The sequence below is a fragment of the Urocitellus parryii genome, chromosome 7 (genome assembly GCF_045843805.1).
Source record: "Urocitellus parryii isolate mUroPar1 chromosome 7, mUroPar1.hap1, whole genome shotgun sequence".
NCBI lineage: Eukaryota > Metazoa > Chordata > Mammalia > Rodentia > Sciuridae > Urocitellus > Urocitellus parryii.
The window spans coordinates 12064206-12091428 of record NC_135537.1 but is presented as its reverse complement, the minus strand read 5'-3'; positions in this window follow the sequence as shown (position 1 = coordinate 12091428).

Sequence of the window (27223 nt, the reverse complement as noted above, 5' to 3'; positions counted from 1 at the left end):
TCTTTTTCCCTTTTATGACATAATTATTTCTGACTAAAATGGTCAACCTTCCAGGAAAAGTTAGTATTTTTAAAACACAAAGGCCAAGACTTGAGACTGGCTTGACCTTTGGTTCAAGAAGATCAGTCCTTTCTTCACTGTTTCATGCATCTTCCATCAAATCCATCTACCAACAAGGCAGGAACAGGGAACTATGTGATGTTCCACCTGCATTCACTCATTTATTCATTTATTCACACACTGAACAAATATTTACTGAATATCCAGGAATTGCCTTCATTCTGAAGATAAAACCTAGCCCAGAGAATCCAGTACAAGTTAAGCAGTCAGGAAAAACAGGGCCTAAATGATACAGCCAGGTTGCACATGCTTTGAAAATCAAAGCCACTTCTATCAATCACTTATCCTGCTGTCTCTTAATTAATCCATACCTCACTCCAGGGGCAACTGAATTATCATTATTCTAAAACTCTCTATGGGCAGAAGGGATTGTTTCATTAATCTTACTGTCACATGAACTAATTCATGAATGCTCAGTAAATATTTGTTGAAAATGCACTGAGTTGGTTAGTGGAAACTATATTTACAGTGGTAGGATTTTCCATTTGATACAAAATCAAGCTGTTTTAAAAAATATTTTATTGGACAATAAACTTTTTGTTTTTACATTGAAAGATTTAGTCCAACAAAAATTATATCTCCTCATCATAGTCAAGGTTTTCCCAGACATAAAGTAAAACATGATCTTTTCATTTCATATTTCATGCAGTAAGCATATTTCCTGCATGGCAGCTCATTTTCTTTGGCATCTGATATTTGCTCAAATAATTGACTACCATTGGCAACAGCAGTTTGTAATGCATCGGTACTGCCTAGATAGTAAGTTATTGTGGGAACTCAGTCACTTTGTTCAATAGCTGGTCAGTTTAAAAAATGCATATTAAGCCTGTTTTGACTAATTAAACATCATTAACACTCATTGAATGCCAACACCGTCCTAGGTACTGGGACTGCAGAGATGGAAAGCACACTATCCTGAACATCCTGAATAGAAAAAGAATACTGTGTGATTTGGCCCAGGAAGGATGGGGACAAATGGTTTTTGTAAAGAATGCAATCCGCAGAGATTTGAAGATTACCACCTACCTCTTTATTTTATGGCTGCTTATTCTTTTGTTTCAACAAATGCAAATCCCTGCAGGTTTCTTATAGATGTGCATTGAATTCCCAGAATTCTCAGATACTCTGAATCCAAGTGTGATTAGCATTCTTTTGAAATGCTCCTAAAAGGAAGCTAACATAACCAAGAACGTTTCAAAGCAGCATATTCTTAAATCCTTTTTGCTACATGTTGACTTAGCCCAAAACCTGGAGCATCAGACATTGTCTCTTTCCTTTGTGTCAGTTTCATCGAAATAGAGTCTACAGCAGGTCGATGTACATGACAACACAGTTACTGTCTCTCTCCACCAGAGCTCACAGTCTAAATTGGAAAACAGGTGAACATGTAAACGGACCTCAGAAACACAAATGGAAGAAGTGTCAGATTGTCTCAGAGGAAAGAAGTCAGGGGTGACTTAGAAGAAAAGACCCTTAACAGAGTCTTGCAGGATTATTCAGTGCTAATGAGACAGATGAGGGACTGAAAATGCTTATAGAAGAAAGGCAAGTAGTTAGAATTAGCATGGCATTGGAGGGAACTAAGTATCCAATGATGCTATGATGAGCGGGCAGAATCTCTTGTGGGTGGAATCTGATTATTTTTTTCCACTGATGCATTTTAAGCACCTGGAAGGGCACCTGGGTAGCAGGTGCTCAATGAATTTTTGTTAAATGACATAAAGAGATGTTGTTAGCAAGAAGCAAGCACATAATGAAGAAGCAGGGCTAGAACTAGAGTTTACAAAGAGAACAGACTTCTGGAAACAATCTGGTGGCCATGGGGTTATGGGACCATAGAGAAGGATTCAGGGCAGGGCATCCAGTTCCCCAACAGTTTGCATGCAACGTATCTGGTGCCTTGCTTCATGGCTGACATATAGTAAGAACTCAATTATTACTGTTTAATGCAAAAATAAATGTTTTTCTCTCAAAATGTGATGAGCATTCCTTGCTCTACGCAGTCTGAAAGTAGGAACAAAACTGAAGGGAGAAACCCTAAATTGTTTAATTTACTTATTACAGGTTTTTCATTTTTCTTTCTCCTTTTGGAGAAAGATAAAGAAGTAGAAGCAAACCTCACTGGCCTGGGGCAAGCTGATTCTGGACTGCATTCCACCCTGGACTAAATATCTTAGTGGAGAGAACCTCATCTCTGGGGAACAAGAGCTTCAGAATTTCTAGCAAGACCCTGGGAACCAATGCTAGCTTTGGGCACTTTGCTAGCCAGAAATTTTTGCAAGGATGTTGTTAACAGCTGCCTTGATGGAAGTAGCCCCGTGACAAAAGGCAGCAAATGCGACAAAGCAGGGTTGCGTTTGTTTTTGTTTTCTGAGAGTCACTTTACTCCACTGAACACAAAATTGACTAGAAGCTGCACAGTTAAGGGAATATGCTGTTTGGGCCTTGAGTATCTTGAGAAACATGAAGAGAAGTGACGACGAACAAAAAGATCTCTGGGTTTCATGACTTCACTGGTTGACTAGTTGAACCACTAGAACTCAACTGGTGACTCAGAACCACTGTTCTTCTCACAGAAGGGGATGCCAAGGACCCATGGTAGAGTTCTCAAATCTCTTCTAAGTATGTAGGATTGAGTTGTAATACACAGGGTGTGATATTATTGAGAAAAAATATTCTAGAGTAAATTGATCCATGTCTGTAAAACCCATGCCTTGTTAAAAAAAAAAATCCTGCCATATCAAGCAAAATTTGTTTTCTATTATAAATGGATTATATCTTCCATTACAAATTGTGGGCCTGACAATGTTCAATTCTAGAGAATCTGAAAGATGATTGTTATGTGACTTCCAATTCTCACAGCTCCTGTCTTAATTGGATAAGCCTTGATAGCGATTATGCACAGCTGTTCCCTTCTTGCAGCAAGAGTTCTGTGAAACCTGTAGATGCTCCCCATCTTCCCACAGCGCACATACACACTCATCACACTGCCCCAGAACTTCACCATCACTCCACCCTGCATCTTCGTATTCTCCTGTAAAGGAGAGAAAAGGCCAGCTAGCTGCAAAGAAAGGCTTACTTACAGGAATCCTTGAAGGGGGGTTGCTTTTGTCTTTGAGAAATAAAATAACCTTCTATGTGGCTATGCGTGGAGATTAAAGCTACAGGCCTTCCGATATAAAGTCACTCAGTCTTGAGTTTAGAGTTGAGTAGGTTCCACCATCTCACCACGGGGATCTGGATAGAGCTGCCCAACTTCCTCATTCTTATCACCCCCATTGGGACAATGTAGATGAAGAACAAATGCCACACAGGCTTGTTAGTGCTTCCTAATGCTAAGTGCTGTGTGCCAGAGCTGGGCATAAGGTAGAAACCTAATTAATGCTTTTCGTTTCATTATTTTTAATACCATAATACCTTAGCTCTAGGCAAATGTATGCCACATATGGTGTGCTCTGTAATTTTAATGTAGAATACGATTGTAATTTATAAAGCAATTATTTCAGTGTCTGTGTAAGTTGAAGGCTAACAATACAGTTATATAAACATGAGTGGACTTAACAGTACTTTCCAAGTCCCGGGAGCTATTCTATGCCCTTTGCACATACTAATTCATTTAATTAACAAAGTAACCCTATGAAATATGAACTACCTTTACCATTTTTGTTTTGTAAATCAATGGAACTGAGTCAAAGAGTTGAACTTTCTCAAGGTCACCCAGCCAGGAAGCAGCAAAGACAAGATTGAAACCCAGGGGCTTTGATTTCAGAGTCTATTCCCAAACTATTAAAATATTGCATCCCTACCTTGAAAAAATGCATTTTTATGCAGATCGTCTCACCAACTTCACAAAAACCCTGAGAAATGAGCCACACCAGAAATGCTCTGGCTTTCTTTCCTGGCCTCCAGCTTGAGTTGCCCTCCTGAATCTCAGCCTCAGCTCTGCCCATGGTTCATGGCATTCAATTTTTCTGCCTTGAAGCTGCAGACTAACCTCTCTGATTCACTTCCTGAGACTGAATAATGCATAACCATCCCAGCACCAATAACCTCTGTTGGCATCCATGTGGGTCACAATCTCGGATTGCAACCAAGCTTCTTTTGGTTGCAAATTTTAAAAAAGAAAAGAAAGAAAAAGAAACTACACAATTTAACTTAAGCAGAAAAAGTTGAAGAGTTAAAATTGATCAAAAGGAGACAAAGATATTCCCCCAGAACCCATAGAAAAGACACTCAGGAGATATTAAAATAGAAACAGAAAACAGTTTAAAAAATTTTTTTGAGTCTCTAAATTTCTCAGTCCATTTCTATGACATCATGCTCCACAACCCTGTTTTGTTTAATCCCTCTTTTAATTCTTTTCTTTCTACAAACTAGTTTTCTTTCCTTTTCTGCTATGTGGCAGAACATGGCCATCCTCTCCATCCAAAGATGAGAAGGCACTCATTTGTAGCCAGCAGAATCTACTATCTTTGGATCTTAATTTTAAATCTGAATTGGGAGAATATGGTTGACCTTTTGGGGGAGTCATGCACCCACTCTTGGTGGAAAAGCAATACTGGAGGACAGGTGCACAGAATAAAATTAGGATACTCAAGGCCCACTCTTCTGGGAAGATGATAATTATCAGAAAATAGGGCATGGCAGAGTCCAGAAAACACTTCTATATAAAAGGTTCTACCTGACTTATATCCTCTTAAGGACTTTGCCCCTCTTCAACTTTTTCTAAGTTCCCAAAGACTATGTCACATCCTGTGATTCTTACAAAGAGCTTTTTATCATGGCAATGAAGGACCTTCTCCAACATAAAATTCTTTATAAGAGCACAACTCGATATGATTACAGCTCACTAAGGTCAGTGTAACCTAGCTTACACTGTCAGGGATGGAGAACTTTCTGAAAACTCTGAGAAATTTCAAGGTTTTTCAAGGTGTCAAGACGAAAGAGTTGAACATGCTCTCCTATTTAAAAATTTCATATTTATTCAAGTGTACATTTACTTATCACATGGAATCTGTCACTTCTTGAAAGAACAATACTCTGAAGATTATAACTTCACATTGGAACACTTTTTGCTCAGCACACTTTCTCTGCTTATAGGATTATTGCTGAGCACAGGAGACCATTGTTCCTGCTGCTCAAAGCTGGCAACTCTTTGCCAGGCAATTTTAAAAGGCATTAGTTACATTTGAAAAGTGGATACTTAGGCGATTTTTTTTTCTTTAAACAATATAAGGATTATTTCATAAACCATGAAAAAAAGAGGGCTTGAAGAATATCCTGGAGCTGGACATACAACTTGGATTTCTGTTCTGCTTATCTCTCTAGTTGGTGAATTGGTAGGCTTAACAGATCTAGGTATCAGTAAACCCAGCTTCTTTCTTCCTTGCTTTGAGATCTCCAAGAAGTGGTTTAATCTCTCTGAGCCTCACTACTCCCATTTTAACTAAGGAAAAGTATGTGTCCCTTTAGGATTTTAGTGAAAGGCTCTTTAGCAGAATCCCTGCAATATAGCGCTTACCCAATAAATGTTTATTCTGTTCTCTATTTATCCAACCATGTATCTTTCTGGCACAGATCCTGTTCTGCTTTATATAAATCCATCTCATGAGAGGAGAGCAATTAAAATCTCACCACCCTGAAATTTATTAATTGGCTTGTATTCAGTCATTTACCACATGCTATGTAACATGGTAGAAAAGAAGACACAATTAAATTCTCAAAGTCTTTATTTGACCTACATGTATTTCTGGCCTGAAATTGCTCCTAGATTTGTATGTGACCAAAGCCCAGATAGTACATCATAATAAGAAAGGGATATTTCATTGTATTAGAAATCATGCCATCAAACTGCCCCTTGTTGTGAACTAACCTCAACCCACACAGAGACCACCAAGTCACCAAGCCATAGCCCTGTGCTTATGTGGCACCCTGAATAAAAATCAATGATATGTGCTACAGATGTTTTAAATTTCTTGGACTATTAATAAGTTGACTTAATTTTCCATATGTGCATTTGCTATTTCTATTTTCTTTGTTTTTTTTCTAATTATGAACTCATGTCTTATCTATCTTAATATTGAATGACTGTCTTCTTGTAATTAGTAATGAAAGATCAACATATGTTGATGCTATTAGTTTTTGATCTGTCAGATATATTGCAAATGGTTTTTCCAGTCTATATTATTTGATTTCATTTTGCCAAATAGCATTTTTAAAATTTAAATATTTAAAATTATCCATAGTCAACCTTGTTTCTTTTTTTAAAAATTTTCTATCTATTTTACATTTGGAAAATTATGGTACTTTAACAACTATTGCAGATTGTTATAGGGTAGCTCAGGACAAATAATTTATTGCCTGACATACAAATCAACAAAAATAAAAATGATTCTCCCCAAATGAAGTTCAGAGGCAATGAATCTGCCTCAAAGTGTAAGTTTGGATTTAATGATGAACAGGACTCTGAGTGGTCAGAATTCTGTATCTGAAGCCATTAAATACAGCTCTTTCCAACATGCCTTTCAAATGAAGAATAGGACCCAGAAGTAGAAAGGCAGAGACTTTTATACAAAGGGTGGGAATAAATTGTTAAGGCCTTATTGGAGCAGGAATATACGCTAGAAGAAATAGATCAATAGACCTGAGCTGCTTGCCTAGGACACCTTTAATTTTTGTGGTCTAGAGGGTGAATGAACTTTTTTTATCTTTTCTTGCTAACCAATGAGCCCAAGTTAATGAAACAGTAATGTCACCAGTGCAGATACATGAAGCCCTGCAAGGAGCTATTAACCAAGGGAAAGTTAGGACTTCATATACTCTGAGCACCTGCTAAGCAATAGGCAATATGGTGTTCTACCTTGATTAGTTTTCACAGATGCAGAAACTGAGGCTCAGAGAGACTAACTGTTATGCTCAATGTTCAACAACTAATAACTTTTAGGGGCAGCATTGAAATCCAGGTCCTTCTATCAAATACAGACCTATATTTATAGTAACATACAACTTCTAGCTATCAGGAAGGCAATAAGGCCAAGTCATTTTTAGTCAAAAATACACTGCCCTTGGTCTGATGATGTGTAAAGCCTCTATCCTCTAAAATTCATGACTTTCTTACAGTTGGAATATGTGAGCATGTTTGCAGCCAGGCCATCCATCTCTCAGATTGCTGTGGGAAGTCCCAAGACTGGCTGAAATAAGCTATAGCCCTTTGAGCTGAGCTAAAAATAAGAGTCAAACTCCTGGAGGGACTTGATCTCCCAGTGTTATTTCATTAATGGAAAACACTTAAGTTCTGTCCTTTCCCTGACCTCCTTTGCAAAGGAAGGAAACATTTCTCTCTACCAAGATTCCCAAGTGCAAAGGAGAGCACCTGAAATCATGTGGTCCAAACCCTGGATGCAAGCAGCATGGCACACCCTCTTGGGAAGGTGGTTTCACCATTTGCAATGGAATGCACTTCACCTTTGGTCACTTGGACAGAGTGCAAGAGATAAGAGGGAAACCAAGGGGTGTTAAGTCAGTTGGTGGCATGGTTTTATTTTTGATACACCAATGTGAGATAACAGATGCTGAAATCCAGGGCCCAAGTTAGTAAAAGTAAGGAGGAATTTGTGGTAACTTATCAGATTATATTTAAACTAGAGCCTCCATGGTAGGAAAAATAAACAAAGAAGAGGGACATCCAAGAAAGTAATTGTGACTCAATTTATAAGAACAGAGATGACTAAATCAATAGTATAATAATAAAAATAACAAAGGCCAATGCTTGTTAAATACCTACCATGTTGCAGACCATAATCCAATACTTTGCAGGCTGTACTTTGCTCTCAACCAAACCTAGGTAGGGATTACCTTCTTTATATTATATAAGAAGAAACAGAACTGCACCCGTATTAATTTAGCTTCCAAATGTTTCACAGATAATCTCACAAAACCAAAATTTGATCCCAGATATGTCTGATGATAGTGTGGGAATGGCAAGGGAAGGTAGAAAGAAGAGAATACAAAAGGGGAAAGCTGGAGTTAAAGGAAAGTGTTGAGTTTTGTAAACTGATTTAGGGGTTTCCAGAGGAGATGCCATCAGGTATTTGGAAATGTCTGAGAAGGAATCATAAGCAACAGTAAATGCGGGAGCCTGGAGGAGGATGATATGACCTGGGGAGATAAAATAGAATGAAGTAAGCAGAGGTTGGGATCCAATTCCAGAGAAAATGTAGGTTCAAGCAGTATCACAGGAAGGAGACAATGTTTTTATAAAGAGAGAGAGAAGAACCCAACACTACCAGACAATGGCATGGTTTTAAAAATCTCATACATATATACTTGTACATAGGCCCACAATGTATAGGAAACTCTTTTGACTCAAAGACAGATAAATGTTGCTCTATTTGTAAATGGCAGAATATAAAAATAGGCAATTCACCAAAGATAATGCACAAATGGATAGTAAGTACATGGAAAGATGCTATAGATCATTAGTAGAAAATGCAAATTAAAACCACAATAAAATATTGTGGCCTGTCCATCAGAATGGCTATAACCAAAAGTCCAACAATAACAAGTGTTGGCAACTAAGCAGAGAAATTAATATTCTTTCAAGTATGATTGCTGAAAAACTAAAACGACACATGTCTTTGGAAAACAATTTGGCAGTTTCTTAAAAATCTAAATTTAAGATGCACTTAAGTGTATATTTTAAAAGGTGAATTTTAGGTATGTGAATCATGTCTGCATAAAACTGTTAAAACATTACCAGATGAAGCATCAGCTCAATGGAAGCAAAAATTGACATCCGCCCAAATGCTTATGCATGACGATTTGTAGATGTATTATCTATAATAGCCCCAATCTGGAAACAGCACAATTATTCAGCAACTGGTGAATGAATAAATAAAATGTAGTATAACCATACAATGGAATATTATGACACAATTAAAAAGAAAATACTGGCATATTCTGTAACATGAATGCTCCTCAAAAACATTATGCTAATTTTAAAAGCTAAACAAAAACTATATATGTATGATTCCATTTTATGAAGTTCTCCAAAAGGCAAATATGGAGGGAGAGGAAGCAGATGAGTGTATGGCTTGGGGTTGAACTGGGAAGCACCTGCAAGGGAACCAGCAAACTTTGGGGAATAATGAAATGTCCTTAGATTGGGTTACCATGATCACACTGTTCTATACATTTACACACTGTCATTGAATTAGACACTCAGAATGGACAGATTTTATCATGTGTACATTATACCTCCATAAATGGATACATCAGCTGCACATTATACCTCAAAAAAAATACAACACAATAAAACAAAAAGTTGTCTTTTTCACAAAGGGTTTAAACTCTCAAACCCAATTGTTTCCCAAACATGTCAAAAGCAGTAGCTTTTCCATCAGAGTTCTGTGGTTTCTTTATCAGCCTATTCTCACAATTAAACTCATGGATAAAGCCCTGAGTTGATCCCTGGTTTTAATGTCTGTTTAAGCATGTATCATCTTCTTGTGCACCACTTTAGAGACAGTGTAGGCATCCTAGCATCTGCCACAGTGCCTGAAAGGATGCACCTTCTTGTAAAGGCTTACTGAAGGATAAATCCACCTAATTAGTAAATACATTAATGCAGGAGAAAAGCAGAAATCCCATACTATATATACCTGTGTGAATGTCATAGATAAAGGACTTTTGGCATTTTGATTTGTGATCAATTTGTTTATGATTTGATTTCACAGCAGTTCTCAGAGATGTGAAATTAAATAGGTAGATGGGTAGATAGGGAGTTAAATAAACTTGTTTATTTTATGGATGAAAAAGGAGATATTTATATATATTTCACAAAGCTTAGAGCAAAGCCCGGAACTGCAGATCCCATTTAATATTCCACCATAGTAGAGAAAATTAAATGCTATTTAGTCTATAAGAAAGTTTATTTCTTTAAAAAGAATAAATTTGGAGGAATGTGGGGATAATCACTAAGTTTATTCCTTTGGTTCTTGATCAATGCAGCCTATCATGTCATCTCTAAATGTTAATTCTTCACTTAAGAGAAACACAGACTTCTTTTGCTGCAACCTCTCAGCTTGTGAAAATTAAGATCTTTAGTCTCTCCTGCCCCATACCTTTCACTCCACCATCAAACCTCACACTCAGACACAAATATACACATCACACAGACATCAACTCACACACACACAATCATGGATTCTTAGACACATTTGTCATATATTCATACACACACTCTTCTGAACACAGATGCCCATAACCATACACTTGTCAATATTCACAATGGTACATTAACACAAATTGTGCAACTCCAGGGAATCTCACTCATATCATAGGACAAACAAATGACACCTTCTGTAGTTGTTCAGTACATGACCTACACAACCAAACTCTGGAATTTTAAGAAATGAAATAGTAACCTGAACAAACAAAATTAGGGAAGGATATCAACAAAATGAATGGCCCTCAGCTTGCTGACTAAGATCATTATTGGATAGAGATAAGTGGGTATATTTTAGAACCTTCCGAATGCAGAGGCAAACAGACAGCAAACTATGACTATTTTATCCTCAATATATATATATATATATATATATATATATATATATATATATATATATAAATCAGAAGAACAGTATAGGCTGATAAGAACATGAATACTCAAACCAAAGTCACAGTTTCATAGTTGTCTAGTTTTACCTGATGTCCTGAAAATGTGAATGTTCCCTTTTTCACTTCAGATGCAATATGAAAACTGTAAGAAACCATTGCAATTCAAATAAAAGGCTCTCAAAGTTAGGATTTACTATAGGCCACAGATGTTGAACTCTATCCATTGCAGGAGCTGAATACCTTCACCGGAATCTCAACAGGATCATATACTAGCCATGTTACATTGGTTAAGTTTCACCTGAGTTTCCTTATCTGTAACATGATAAACGTAGTATTACATCTCATGGAGTCTGATGAAGACTAAAAGAGAAGGTATTCATAAAAGGCTGTAAATTTCCCTGAAGACAGTAAGTATTCAGTATACACATTTGTGTATTGGCAACTTCACATTTTCTGCAATGATTAGCAATTTCATATTTTCTGCTTGAACATTTCTTAGGTAGCATTTGAACTGTGGGCTTCATAGCCTGGCTTTAAGGCCTGGCTCTACCTTGTGGGGAGCTTGGTGATCTGATACAAATGAACATCCCTGAGGCTTTGTTTTCTCATTTGTAAATGCATCTGTTGGTTGAGGTCATGGTGGTGTTGATGAGGGTTAGCATAAAGTGAATGCTAAATGCAGCTCTCTCTCCAGTCAAGCCACATTTATAACATGATTACTTCTCACCAAGGGCCCGCCACCTCATGCACAACTCACTCATAGCAGCGCCTGACTATGTTGCATGACACGAATGTTTCATTGGTTCCCTTGACCCAAAGATTTCTGCCCCCCCCAACAATCCTACAATCCCCTGGTTAAAAGAAGCTAAAGATAACCCATTCTCCCACTACAAAGATCCAAGCATCTGCAACTATTGTGGAAATTGTTTTGCAGTCCCCAAATACCTTAAATAAAATAACTCTTAAAACAGAGTTAACACCAAGTCCATCTGTTACTCTGCTAGTGATTCCCACAAGTGATTTCATGAAATACTCATAATAGTCCTGTGATACAGGTGATGATGTACTCCTTTTAACAAAATGGAATTGAGTCTGAGAGAGATTGACTTGCTCAAGCTAATACACTTGGTTAGAAGCAGTACTTGTTTCATTCAGCCTTCTCCCTTTTGAACCAGTCCCCAAATTCCATGTTGCACCCTTAACCACCTGCCCCACTATCCATTTTCCTTTGCCCTATTCCCCCAAGGGTCCTCTGTCCCTGAGTCTCAGTGCTATCATGCTGCAGACCTGTCAGAACTCAAGACTGGCCTTCTGCAAAGCCCTGTCTTCTTTCCCCAAGCAGCTGACCTGGCTTTCACCAGGGCTCCAAGGTGTACTGCCAGGTGGAGCCCTCTTAAGACAGGAGGATGCCACACTGGACTCTATTCACACTAGAAGACTGCTGCATGACAATCAAAGAACCTGAAGAAGAACTGGAGCCACTACTCCTTCCTAAATGTCTTGATGTCCAAGATTATCACAGCGACCTAGAATAACTATGGCCATGGAACTTACTACAACCCACTAATCACATATGATGGCACACTTATCAAATGTGGGGTTAGTAGCACTGGTGTTTGGATTGAAGACAAGATCCTAGAATGCCATCACAATAGTAGGTACAAAAGCCAGAAATGAAACACCCAAGTCAACCCTCCTTTCAAGTCCTGGGAACCACAGCATATCAAGGACAAAGGAAAATTAGGAGAGAAACAACCAATCCCATTTTTCACTTGACAGAAGATAGAATTAAGATGCAGAGGAAATCATTCCCAAGGAATCAAAAATCCTAAGGACCTAGTTGAGATCAGAATTCTGATGTCTTAATCACTGTAAGGTTAAATAGATGAATAGAGAAAAGAATTTAAAATGTGGAGCCAAAGTCTTTATCAGTTAACATTCTGTGTTGGTGTTCTATGCTAATTTTAATGTTGTTAGTACTTAAACTCTAAACACACTTAAACAATAAAACTTTTTCTTTTTTTGGTACTGGGGATTGAACTCAGGGGCTCTCGACCACTGAGCCACATCCCCAGCCCTCATTTTTATTTTATTTAGAGACAAGGTCTCACTGAGTTGCTTAGCACCCTCACTTTTGCTAAGTCAGGCTTTGAACTCACAATCCTCCTGCCTCAGCTTCCTGAGCCACTAGGATTACAGGCATGTGCCACCATACCTGGTAACAATCAAACTTTCAATATTGCTGTATTTATCCATTTTCTATTGCTCTAACAGAATACATGAAGTTGGGTCATTTTTAAAGAATAGAGGTTCACTTGGCCCACAGTTCTGAAAATCAAGAGCATGGTGTCCATATCTGCTGGACTCCAACGAGCACCTTCTGGTGACACCACATCATGGCAGATGGCCACATTGTGGGAGCACAAGAGGGACAGAGCCTATGCTGGGAGAGGAAATAAGAGAGATTCAGGAGCCACTCTGTTCTTGTTGTAACAAGCTACACCCATGGTAACTAACTGGAGTCCCATAAAGACCACACTAATCCCCAACAACCCAACCAACTTCCACTAGGCTTCCCCTCTTCACGGTCCCACCACCTCACACTGCCACACTGGGAACCCAAGCTTCCAGCACATTCACACACTTAAACTGCATCCAAACCACTCCAACGTCAAAGAACTATAAGAAATAACTGTACCCATGCAGATGAATATGTAAATGCGATCTTAATTGAGTGATGAAGTTCTCTGTCCTGAATGATAGGCCTTCTGTGTTCCAAATACATCCTAATAATGGCTACTGAGATGGAGTATGGAAAAGTGCCAATGTATATATACTCCTGGAAAGAATTCCAAAGCCCCTGTACTATGTTTGATGATATATTAAAAGCTGTACTAAATGAAGGCTCATAACCTGGCATCTGAAATGACAGGAGAACGGAAATACTAATTCTCTCCAAGGGCGGGGTGGGGATGAGGGATCTAGCTCTGCCATTAGTCAATATTACGTATTACTCTCAGCACAATGTTTTTCCTTTGGGGGCTCAAGGTCCTCATTTATTCAGGTGTATTAGCAGTATACAAAATTCTTAAGTGTGAGGGTTCTTACGTTAAGCACCTAGATCTTGGTGACAGTACCATGAGTGTATGAGCATGTTTAAACTCTCCAAAATTTATACATTAAGGATGTGGAAAATTTGCGTGCGTGCGTGCGTGTGTGTGTGTGTGTGTGTGTGTGTATTAAGTATAATTCAATAAAGTTTTTTAAAAGTATATGAAGAAAAAAAGAAAGAACATAAGTTGTGGCTAGAGCTGCTAAAACCAAACCAAAACAAACATACATAACAACCCATGCAAAACAGTCAAGTTTGAATTTCAGCTAAGCAATAATATTTTTTAGAATTCACATGTCTCTTACCATATTTGGTACATAATATATGCTGAAATACATTTTAATAGTTCATCTACAGTTTCCATATTAGTGATGTAAACTCTATTTCCTGTGGCGACCTAGTCCAGGAATTGGAGCCCCTCAGTTTGAAACTCTATATGAGACATATTTGCTGGGTGAAAAGGATCAATTCTTAAACTCTCATGTTTTTGTTCTTGTTTTTTTTTTAAGCCTACAGAGGAAATATGGACTGCATCAAGTTCAAAGACTTGTGACTATGAAAATACTGGCCACATGGCTAGGACAGTGGCTAGGACAGGTGTGCAGTAGTTATCCTTCAAGGTCTTGCCACTGCAATAATGGCTTGAAGCCAGATGATTTATGATAGAATTTGAACTGTGTTTATCCAATAATTTCTCTGAACAGAATTCCTTGTGAGTATCAAGGATAAAATTTCTTTCTATATAATATTTGAGTGACAAACATAGGGTAAAAATAGCTTAAGGCATGACTGGCAAAATTTGCCTTTTTGTTTAAGAATACTTTAAAGTAAAAAATATGAAAGACCTAAGAAGGGCTGGGGTTGTGGTTCAGTAGTAGAGCACTTGCCTAGCATGTGTGAGGCCCTGAGTTTGATCCTCAGCACCACATAAAAATCAATAAAGGTCCATTGACAACTAAAAAATTATTTTTAAACCTAAGAAATAGCATTTTCAAAAGGCCTCATAGCACCATGTTAGGTGGGTTTAAAGCAGTTCAGGAAAAGAGTAGCCAAAGGGCATGTTGGCCTCTTTCCCACAGACATATTCCACTGAGTGAAAGCAAGTGCAGCATTTTTGAGTGGAGTCATTAGGCCAGCCTCCCTCCTGCAGGATTAATTCAACTCCCGACAGCTTATGGAAGCCACCATGGAAAGGCGCCATCCACACACTGACTTCATTTAGAGAAGAGAAGCTCTATTGACTTATCCTAGACACCAGGAGACAGAGCAAACAGATAACAAACTGGATTACACAAGCATTAATCTCATGGTATGGCATCGAAAAGATTTTTAACTGCATTACCTCTCTCCCAGAGGAATGGCAGAAAAGATTTCTTCCTCTTATTATAGTAAGTTTAATCTTCATATGAGGTGATGGGTTGGTACATAAATTGAGAATGAAGTTAAGATCTCCTCACTTCCAGAGAGTGGACTTTGACTAGAGTTGTGTGTACTGGAGACCACACCTCCAAACGAGGGTCTGAACAAATCTCTCGATAAAAAGAAACCTAAATTGTCTGGATGTTCACCTAGAAAACACCAGTAAGATGAAAGATTGACAACTCAATTATATAGAAAAGTGCAAAGAGCTACATGCTAATAGCCAATAGCAGTAAATATGTGGGATAAAAAGAAGGGGTATTTGAAGGCCCTCTCTGCTTTTAGTCTATGTACTTCTGCCTCTAATCTTTGTGTGCCTATTTTCCTTGCTGGTTTCCAGTTAGTGGTGTGACTTGTCCTTCCTCTTGGGCTCTCCATGGGTTGATTTAGCTGACATTTTCTACCTTTCCATGAGTGATACGAGAAACCCACAGTATTCCATACCCGGGATGCTCTCGGGGCACCATGACCCAAATCCTAGATACTAGGTTGGGTCTCTGTGTCTGCTCAGGCCCACAGTACCACCACCTTTCAACTTTCTAGTCCTCAGAGGGAGAAGAAATAAAAGAATGCCAAAGCATGAAAAACCTAAAAACCAAGCAAAATTTTAAAAGTTCTAACCCTATCAACAGACACAGTCAACAGAGCAAGAAGGAAACCTATAGAATGTAAATCATATACCTGATATGGAATTATCATCCAAAAACCAGAAAGAGCTATTAACACACACACACACACACACACACACACACACAAACTAAATGACCTTATAAAAATTTGGCAAAGGACTGGAGTAGGAATTTCCTCAAAGAAGATATGCAAATGGACAACAGGAATATGGAAAGATGTTCAACGTCACTGATTATCAGGAAAATTCAAATCAAAATCATGATAACACTGCCCGTGTGTTAGAATAGCTACTATGAAAGAAAGGAAAGGAGAGGAAAAGAGAAGAAGAAAGGGGAGGGAGGAGAGAAAAAAAGGGAAGAAAAAATAACAAGTGATGATGAGAATGTGGCGAAATTGGAACCCTTGTAAACTACTGGTAAGATGCTATAGTCACTGTGAAGACAGAGTTACCATGTAACAAGTTTATATTTCTGGGTATAAATTCTGAGATACTGAAAGCCAAGATCTCAAAGAGATAATTGTACTCTCATGTTCACAGAATCATCATTCACAACATCCCCAAAGTGGAAACCACCCAAGTGTCCAAAAATGGATGTGTGGATTAAACAGAACATGTACACACACACACACACACACACACACAATGGAATATTACTGAACCTTAACAAAAAAGGAAATCTAGCATCTGCTACAACATGAACAAAACCCAAAGACATTATATTGTGTGAAATAAGCCAGTCCCCAAAAAGACAAATACAGTAAGATGTTACTATTTGAGGCACCTGGAGTAGTTAGATTCAGAGACAAAACTGGAACAGTGGTTTCTGGGGTCTCAGGAAGAATAGGGAATTAGAGATCAGTGAGTACAGAGCTTCAGTTCTGCAAGATGAGAAGAATTGGGTAGGTTGGTTTCACAACAATGTGAATGAAGTATACCCTTAGAACTGTCTCAGAAAGTAAAATTTATGTTGCGTACATTTCACCAGCCCACACACTCTCAATGAAGATCATATAACTGCTAAGTGGACAAAAGTTGATCCTGAGGAAGGGAGATGAAAAAGAAAAATCTTATCTTCTATATCTAAGGACAGATAAAGTTCATAGGTAATTTGCATTATAGGTGTGGTATTAAAATATGTGGAGGCAATTGTGACTAAAAGTCCCTGAAGTCTTCTTGGGGGACCAATAATGACAAAATGTTGGGAGTCTGCTCTGAACTTTCCTCTGGACTTTAGTTTCCAATTCCCACCACCTATAAGAGATCTTGTCTGCCCACTTAGACACAGCTCTCCATGATGAGAGGCAGGATCCTCTTCTACACTGCTATTTATTGAGCATTCAGTTTTCCCAAAACTATGTACCAGACCCAGGAGTGTGCCAAGGATAAAACTGACATTAGACAAGAAGAAAGAGGTCATATCAATTAGAACACACCTTCCATGGGTTCCCAATACAATATAGGACTATTAAACCCTAAGCACTCTGGTATCTCAGAGATGGCCATAAATCTAATGGACTAATTTCTCTTCAATTATAATCAATCTTCCACTTATTCAGCACCTTACTGGTAACTGCGAACTTCCTGTCACCTATGATCACAAATTCCTACATTTCCAGTTTCTTTAATGGGTGGATACCAATGAAAACTTGTATAAGCAAAGTAATGGTCTCTTCCTCTGTGGTCCCAAGCCACTGTATAAATTAGTCCATTGAGTATTTGATCACTCTGATAATTATATGCTTACCTGTCCTACAATATCTCTTTCTTTAGGGCAGAAAATGATATGTCATATACTCAAACAAAGAGCATGACATAGAAATTGCTGGATGGACATATTAACACATGCATAAAAATATGTGAGAAAGGAGTTTTGTTTTAATTTAGAGAGTTTGGGGAGATTTAATAGGGAAGGTGGTATTTGGATTTGAGTTTAAAACTGTTTCCACTTCCAAAATACCCTATTAAAATAATTTTAAAATCCCCTCTAGGTTAGCAAACTACTTAGAAAAACTCAGAAATTACAGGCATCTTCAGTAAAGCAGGAAAGAAAATCACCTCTTCTCTTTACCCAGAAGCAACCATCATTAATATTTGAGACATGTTTTCTTTCAGCCTTGTACTAAGCACTTTTCTCTACACGATTGAGATAATATAATTTTATAATCTACCTTTCTTACTTAATGCTATATCATAAGTATTTTCATTATCCTTAACAAACATAAATATAATTGTTAATGATTTCATTCTATTCCTTCCCATGAATATATATCATAATTTACATAATCATTTTCCTAGTACTAGATTTTTAGGTGGTTTCCAGTTTCTTGTTCTTATAAATAATGCACATATTTATTCATAAATATTTATTCACATTTCTGATTATTTCCTTGGGATGCATTCCTGGAAATAGAAATAATGGGTCAAATGATATTAGAATATGAAGGCTTTTGAGAAATAACATCCAAGTACTTTTTAGAAAGTTCGTAGCAATTTACATTTCCACCAGCCATGTGGAAGGTGTGTGTTTGAGGGCATCTAGGCAAGAAACTGATATATCAGCATTGTTATTAATTATTTTCACTGCACTCAAGGGGACTTGGTTTTCACTGAAATGAATCTGTCCTTGAGTTTAGCTACTTCTTATTGTAAAATGCTGCTATATTTTGCCCCTTTCTTCCTTCAAATTGCTGTCATAAACCAGTTTCTTTGTTATTTTACGCTTAACAAATATACTAAGGCGTTCCACTCAAGTTCCGCACTTTCATATCCATGCTGTTACTAACCTCAGCCTGAACCTTGGCCTCTCCTAAATCCCCCTGCCTACTATATACTATCACACGTGCTCGAGTTCAATTATTCTGTGATTGATTCAAATGAACTACATCTGTCTTCTCAACGTTTCTCTAACCTCTTACATGCAAGAACCATTCACATAACAAGTCACTCAGCCAGAATCTGATCACTACCTATTATGTGCCAAGTACCGTAATAAACACCAAAAGATGGGAGGAGTAGGCAGAGTTCCCAACCTCAAACCCCGGAAAGTCTAGTAGAGTAAATAGGCAATAAAAAGGAGATTGTAGATGCTTTGACAGGAATTATCACAAAACACACCTACACACACACACACACACACACACACACACACATACACAAAATCTGAACACAACTCCTATCTCCTATGGTTCATGTGAGAATTTAGTTAAATAAAGAGGAGGAAGACCCAGTCTATAGAGAGGTACAAGCAGATGTGAAGATATAGAAGTGAGAGGGAAATTTGACTCATTCGAGGAATGAAGCTCTCAATAAACCATTATAGCAAATGCTTAAGGGAAGGACGATGGTAGAGAGGAAAAAAAAAATTTAAATGGATTGACAGACATCTCTGGCTCCTGAGAGACATGTATAGAATTTTGTACTCATCCTAAGAAAAAGACATTCATTGAAAACTTTTGAACTTAAAGTGAGAGAATCAGATTTTATTTCTTACAAAAAAAAAAATATTTGCTATTAGGGCTATTGGGGTAACACTGAAAAATAGCTCACAATTTAAACAAAATTGTTCCAAAAAACAAACTGCCGTGAAAGAACATGAGCTAAATGGGATAATTTCCCCCCACCACCAAAAACCCAAAAAACAAAACAGCAAAAATAAAGCCATTTGAAACAAGCTTCAGATTAAGAATATTTCCAAAGTTCTAAATATAACAGAACAAATTGGCATATTTGAGATAAACTGAATGGAAATTATAGGATTAAATAGCATTGTCTTTGAAAATTAAATGGCACAGCCAAGGGACACAAGCCCACAAAAAGACAGAGATCCAACCATAAAACTATTAAACACTTCTATTCTCCCACCCCCGAAGACACCAACTCCATTGTAATAATTGTGGGTCACATGAGAAGGACTCTTAGGCCCGCCCAATGACAACAGGAGAAACACAAGTGAGACAACAACAGGACTGAGACCTCTGCACCTGCATTCACCAAGAGCAGGAAACACAGAACAGCTTCCACCCAGACTGGCACAAAGCTCACAATACACACCTGCGTACCTGAGCTCCCACCACCTTGTATGTCATGTCCAGCTTACAGCAGAAAGCTGCCAGAGATACTAAATGACAATGTGAAAAATACAATTGAAAGAGACAAAGCAACATCTGGATCAGATTCAGATATGACATAAATTTTAGAATTACAGAATAGGAATATAAAACAAACACAGGGTGGAGAACGAGTGGGAAAAGGAGGATTTGGTCAATAGGTGCCAGAGGCACAAGTGCAAATATCACAGTGAATCCCATTAATATGTCCAATTAATACACATTAATACAAATGTTCAAAGTTCAAAGCTCATAGTTTTTAAAAAATTATGACTGATACGTTCAGTGTGCTACTGAAAATATTGAATAGTGTAAGCACAGAGATAGAAATACTGAGAAAGAAATCAAAACTGAACACTAGAAACCCAGTATAACAGAAATTAGGAATGCCTTTGATGGTCCATCCATCCATCAGCACATGGGATTAATACAGAAAACACTCAGTGAGCTCAACTATACATCAACAGAATCTTTCCAAGGTAACATTAATAAGAAAAAAAATATTGAAAAAAACAGAAAGAAATATCTAAGAACTATGAGAAAACTTTAAAAATTTTTAGATACACATAGTGGAATGCCAGGAGATGAAAGGCAAATGGAGCAAAAAAAAAATATCTGGAGTAGTAATGACCGGAAATTTTTCTTTTTGCCTATTTTAGTACTGGGCTTGAATTCAGGGGCACTTTACCACTGGGGTATGTTCCCAGTCCTTTTAATTGTTTTATTTGGAAATAGGGCCTCACTAAATTACTGAGGCTGGTCTCAGACTTGCAATCCTCCTGCTTCAGCCTCCCAAGTAGCTAGAATTACAGGCATACACCACTGAACCCAGCAAGAACTTTTCAAAATTAATAACAATGCCAAATCATAGATCAGAAAGGCTTACAGGACACCAAGTAAGATAAATATTGTGAAAACTATACATAAGCATATCACATCTAACTGAAGAAAACAAAGGCAAAGAAAATATTTAAAGAGCTGGCAGTGCAGGACACATTACCAATAAAAGAATAAAAACAAGAATAACTTTAGTCTTCTTGTTAGAAATCTTAAAAGCAATAAGAAAACTGGGATAAATACTCACGACTGAAAGAAAAAAATATCTGCCAACCTAGAATCCTATATCAAGTGAAATTATGTTTTTAAAGTGAAAACAGAAAATGTGGAAATTTTTGACAAAAAAAAGGGAGAATCAATTGAAGCAGGGGTTATGGTTTGCATGTGAGATGTCCTCCAAAATCTCATGTATGAGACATGCAAGGTTTAGAGGAGAAACTATTGGGTTATAAGAGCCTTAACTCACTCAGTGAATTAATCCCCTGATGTGGATTGATTGAGTGGTAACTGAAGGTGGGTTGGGTATGGCTGGGGAAGATTGGCATTGAAGTAAATGATATATGTCAAAAATTCAGATCTATATGAAGATAGGAAGAGCAATAGAAGAGGAATAAATGAAAGCAATTAAATTTTTTATTAATAATTGTAAACTATAACTAAAGTAAGAATAATTATAACAAATAGAGTGGTTACAACAGATGGTTAAGTGAAATGAATGGCATTGATAGAAGAATTGATTGGTAAATTTCTGTTTATAAGATATCTGTTCTACCCCTGAAGTGGTATTGCTATTTAAAAGTACATTTAACTGTAAATGCATATTGTAATCTTCAGGGAACCATCTTTAAAATATTTAAAAAGGAGTAGAATTTATGTGCTATGAGAAAAGAGGAAATTGAATAATATATGATGCCTAATTAAACCTACTATTCTACAGAAAAAGGATATAGCAAATGTAACAAATATAAACAGTTAAAAATATGATAAATAATAATCTATAATATTAATGATTGAATGTGAATTGCTAACTACATGGATAAAAAGACAAAGATTATCAACATGAATAAAAAAAACTACTTGGTATCTAAAAGAAATTCACCTCAAATATAAAGAAACTGAAGAATTAAAAGTGAAGAGATGGAGAAAGAGATGTCATTTAGTACAATCAACACCATTTAAAAGAAAACTTTATTAGCTTTAGAATTGAGAAAAGTAAAATTATTGGAAATAAAGAGAAACATTTTAGAGTAAAAAGGGGATAGTGTTCAAGAGGGTAGAATAATCCTGAGTGTCTTTGCATCTGAGGGCATCAAAAAAATGTATAAAGCAAAAATTATGAAAATGCAAGGAAAAACAGACCAATCAACTTTTGTAGTTGGAAACTTCAACACATCTCTCACATTTACTGATATTACAGGCAAGCAGAATATCAGGGAATATATAGTTGACCCGAAGGGTACTGTCAATCAACTTGATCTAATTGACATTTGTAAAATAGTCTACTCAAAAACAGCAAAACACACTTTTCAGGTTCATCTGGAACATTCAACCAAAGAGACCACATTATGTAACATAAAAATGCCTAACAAGTTTGAAAATGTAAAAATCATATGAAGCATGTTCGCAGAGCACAATAGGATGGAACTAGAAATCAATTAGAAAAAATAGCTGGAAATCATCAAATATTTGTTAATTAAACAATACATTGCTACAAAGAACATGAGTCAAAGAAATATAAAAATGCATTAAAATATATTAATTAAACAAATATAAAAACATCTATTGATATAAGTATGATACAGTGAAGGCAATGCAAAAGAGACATTTATAGCATTAAAGCAAAGCAATTAAATGGGGAAAGGATCGCCTTTTCAATCAATGGTGTTGAAATAAGTGCACACTGTTGGAAAAAAAGTTTAGAAACAGGCATTACACCTCTGACCATAATTAACTCAAAATGGATCGCAGACTTAAATATAAAATGCAAACCTATAAAACATTTAGAAGGAAATATAGGACAAATATTAAATACAAATTACCATGTTAAAAGGTTACATTCTATATGACTCAATTATATGACATTCTGGGAAAGGCAAAATTATAACTAACACTAAAAAGGCCAGTTGTTGCCAGGGGCTAGCTGAATAGGTGAAGCACAATAGGTATAGGCCAGTGAGAATACCCTGTGTGATATAGCATTTGTCAAAATCCATAGTAGCTTAGAGGACTTTACAACACAGTAGAGCTTCTAAGTATGCAAATTTTAAAAAATCATTTATGAGGTCAAGATAGACTCTAATAGAATGTGGATGTGACAAAAGATTCTAACTATATTAGAAAATATTAGAAAAAGCATCACTTAAGTGGTAGTTGAAGAAAGATGCTGACCTAAATAACTTTGTAAATAGGAATAGTTTGTAAAACTACAGGCAAAAATGAACCATATATAAGTGCTGCATTCTAGTACTGCTTCCTGCAGGAGTGCAGGTGCACAATTCTGTTATTAAATGCGTATCCTAAAAATGAACAATTTAGTAAATGGATCACAGAGTTTGAAGTTAGGGTTCATCTTTTTGGACTAGAAGTTTATAGATAAGCAAGGAAAGGAGGCTAGAATGAGCTATAATGCTAAACACTGAAGAATAAAGATTTTTTAAAAGAATCAAACATAAATATAAAAGAAAATGTTCTAATTGTAAACTCATGTACACAATTTAATACCCACATTTATATATTTTAATACATACACTATAAAATGCTACTTATAAATATATAAATATGCAATATATTTTTTAAAGGCATGTGTTGGAAGAATGCTCAATACCCATATGGCTTCTTGCCTCATGAAGGAGGAGAGAGAATAAAGGAAACGGAGATTATAAATATAATTTCAACTCTATTTATGTTTTGTTTTTTAACAAAGTCTGAAACATGCATAACAATGTCAAGGTTTATTAATAATGAGGTGGGATTTTAGAGAAGTTTGTTATATTACACTGTACTTTCCTGGGTGGGATTTTAAAGAAGTTTGTTATATTATACTATACTTCCCTGTATGTTTAAAGTTTTTAATAATTAAAAGAAATATTTTCAGTAATTCAGTGATTGATTAAGGAACCTTCATTGTTAATCAGCTTTTTTTTTTTTTTTTGCTGTGACTGAAACATCTGATAAAAAACAACTTAGAGGAGGAAATACCTATTTTGTCTCACAGTATCGGGTTCAGTCCTTGATCAGCCATTGCTCTGGGCCTGAAGTTAAGCAGAACCTCATGGAGGAGCTCAGCTCACTGTAGCCAGGAAGCAGAGGGACAGCAAGGGCGGAGCCAGGGAAAAGATATAGTACCAAGGACATGTCCCCAGTGACCAGCTTCCTCCAACCATGTCCCACCTCCTCGATAGTTCATTCAAATGATCATCCCATCAAATGGATCAATCCATTGATTAGATTACAATTCCTCATGATCCAATCACTTTCTAAAAGCACCCCTAGACATTACTATGTCAGAGACTAAGAGCCTTCCACACATGAGCCTTTGGGGACATTCCAGATCCAAACCATGATACCTCCACCAAGGTAGGTCAGTGTTAATCAAGAAATCAGTGTTGAGGCATCAAAACTGACTAATATATTTTACTTACCTGAATCCATAAGGGAAAAAAGAGGGAGAAGTAAAAGGTGGGTCCTGAATTTCTGGTGTAGCAAACTGTATGGGAGGAGCTTGCATCTACTAAGCAAGGCCTAGAACAGGTGGAATGAGCTTGAGGTGAGAGCACCTCCTATTGCATAGGGCATACAGATGGCTCATTACAAATGCTAAGTAAATTTTTTTCTAACTGATATGAAAAGAAATGCTTGGGGTGCTGCACAAAGACATTCTATTTCTAATACTTCATTCTCCTTCTTTCTATGTATTTGGGGTAATTGGGTCCTATGTACCCTTCACACGCCTAGTGAACAAGGTAAGTGAAGATAGGGAAAGCATTCTCACATAACCTAATTACAGATATTATTAGACAAAGGATTCCAAGTGAATCCTATTCTGAACTTTAACAGCACCCTGGAGAAAATAGCTATTACAACTCAAGTGGCAGAATATGGCTCTCCTTTAGAAAAAAATCTATAGATTCTCTGGAGAAAAGTAGTAAATGACTTCCTTTTTAGAATTTCATCACTAGCTTTCTCTTTATACAACACTCTATAAAATCAGAGCCAAAAGATGATCACATTGCAAAGAATGCAATGACAATATAGACCAACATCCTGTCTTATTCTGGAAATGCCTGAGATATTTGCTATTTATTGTTACAGTTCCTGTCAAACCTAGCCCAGCTTCTGTGAATTCCTGGTGACCACTAGACATCTCTTTGGTCTCACTTTGCTTTTTCTTGACTAAGTACCAAGCAGAAATTATTACCATAGAATTTCTTATAAAAATTGGGATTATTGGTTTTCATGTCAATTTTGATGAATTGTTAGACTACTTGAGAACAAGAGGCAAAACTGAATGATGGGTAGGCCAATCAGGCAGCCTCTTGCAATCCATAATCTATAAGGAATCGTAGAACAAAAGTGGGGAAGATCATTGGATTAGATTTGTTCACACTAAACTTACACAGCCACCAAATAGAGACTTAGAAGGACAGGGCATACCTAAGTAGGAGTTTACAACATTCCCTACCTTCTTTGTGTCTCTCTCTCTCTCTCTCTCTCTCTCTCTCTCTCTCTCTCTCTCTCTCTCTCTGATATTTTTATCAAATGCATATATGAACTGCAGCATGCAGCTCTGGCCTTACCATAAATGGGGTGACCAGTCTGAGCACTACTTGGTGTCAGCAAAATCAGCTATAATCTCCAAGCCAAATAGCTCTGAACTTATTTCTACTGACTAATATTTGTGTCTTTATTAAAGTATCTAAAATTTAAACTCTTCAATATGGCCACAATCAAGTAGTCTAGCTCAGAAAAGTAAAATTCAAAACAATCTCAATAAGTGTGAATATTTTACAGTCAAAACTTTATAGTCCCTTATTTTGAACATAAATATTTTACCTATAGAAAGTTTCTCCTTATTCTACTAAATAAATACTTTTCTAAAAAAGTATTTTCCAAGGGTCTTCAAGTTCTCCATAGTATTGGTCATACATGAGATTGTGTATAATCCCACTGGTTACTGCTAATATTTTTTCTCTCTCTCTCTCTTTTTTTTTTTTTTTTTTGGTTACTGCTAATACTGAGCACAGTGACTGGCACCTAAGAGGCATGCAAATGGTGTCTGATGATTAATTAATTAGTTAATGAAGCAATCAGTACTCAGTACCTGTCCAGTCTTAATTACCAAAAATTCCACTAGATTCTGTGAGAGTCCATTTTATTGACATCTACAGTGATGATGAGAAAATAATTTTTTTTGTTTTGTCTATTGATTGTCTTGGATCTCCCAATTTTATATACAGACGTCTATATACACAGGGATAGAACTCCATCTTAAGTTCCAAGTCTGGAAACATAGACTCCACTTCACAACATTTGAATTATGAGCACGGAACTGTGAAGATTTAATTGACCTTCCGTATTGCCTTGACCTTTGAACACACACTTTTGGTGGTGAACCAGAGGAGAATCAGCAGATGTTTTCCAGAACTGCTATTCAAAGAAGATGAAGACTCTCCATAAAAGAGCAGTCAAAGAAAACACTACACCCAATTTTCTTTTATTACAAATACAGTGGGGAGGGGAAAGAACAGAATACCAGAGGAACCAACACCTATGACCCGTGAACTGTTTACCCACATCATCTCCTTCAATCCTGACTACTACTCATTCTGTGAGCCATGTACTATTGATGCCATTTGAAAGGTGAGATATCAAGATTCAGAAAAAATAAGCCATTGTTTAAAGTCACACAAAGAAAGAGTGGGGTGCCCAGCATTCATCTCCAGGTCTGCCTAGTACTTCATCCTTATGATGTAATCTGTGTTCAGTGTCACTGGGCTCAGTGTGTGTCCTCAAACCTGATATTAAACTCACCCACCACCCTTATACTCTGAGAAGAAAGGAAAGAGAGACTTCTAAAATCATTTTCACAATTAGTTCCTAACATCAGAGGAATTAGAGGGGAAGTCATTATTAGATTCCATAGGAATTGTCAGACACTATGAACCTCTGCTGGGTTATCAAGGCTAGTAATAGTTTTGGACCTCAACATGTCTATAAGGTGAAACACAATCTCAATGATCTCTTTATTTAAAGGAGCTTGTTGTAAAAGTGATTTTCAGGAAAAGGGAACAATAGTGGGTAGAGGTGGGCTTAGTTTAAAAAAAAATACTTTGATGATTGGTATATACCTCTATGGGAGTGTGCCTCTTTAAAGTCTTCAAG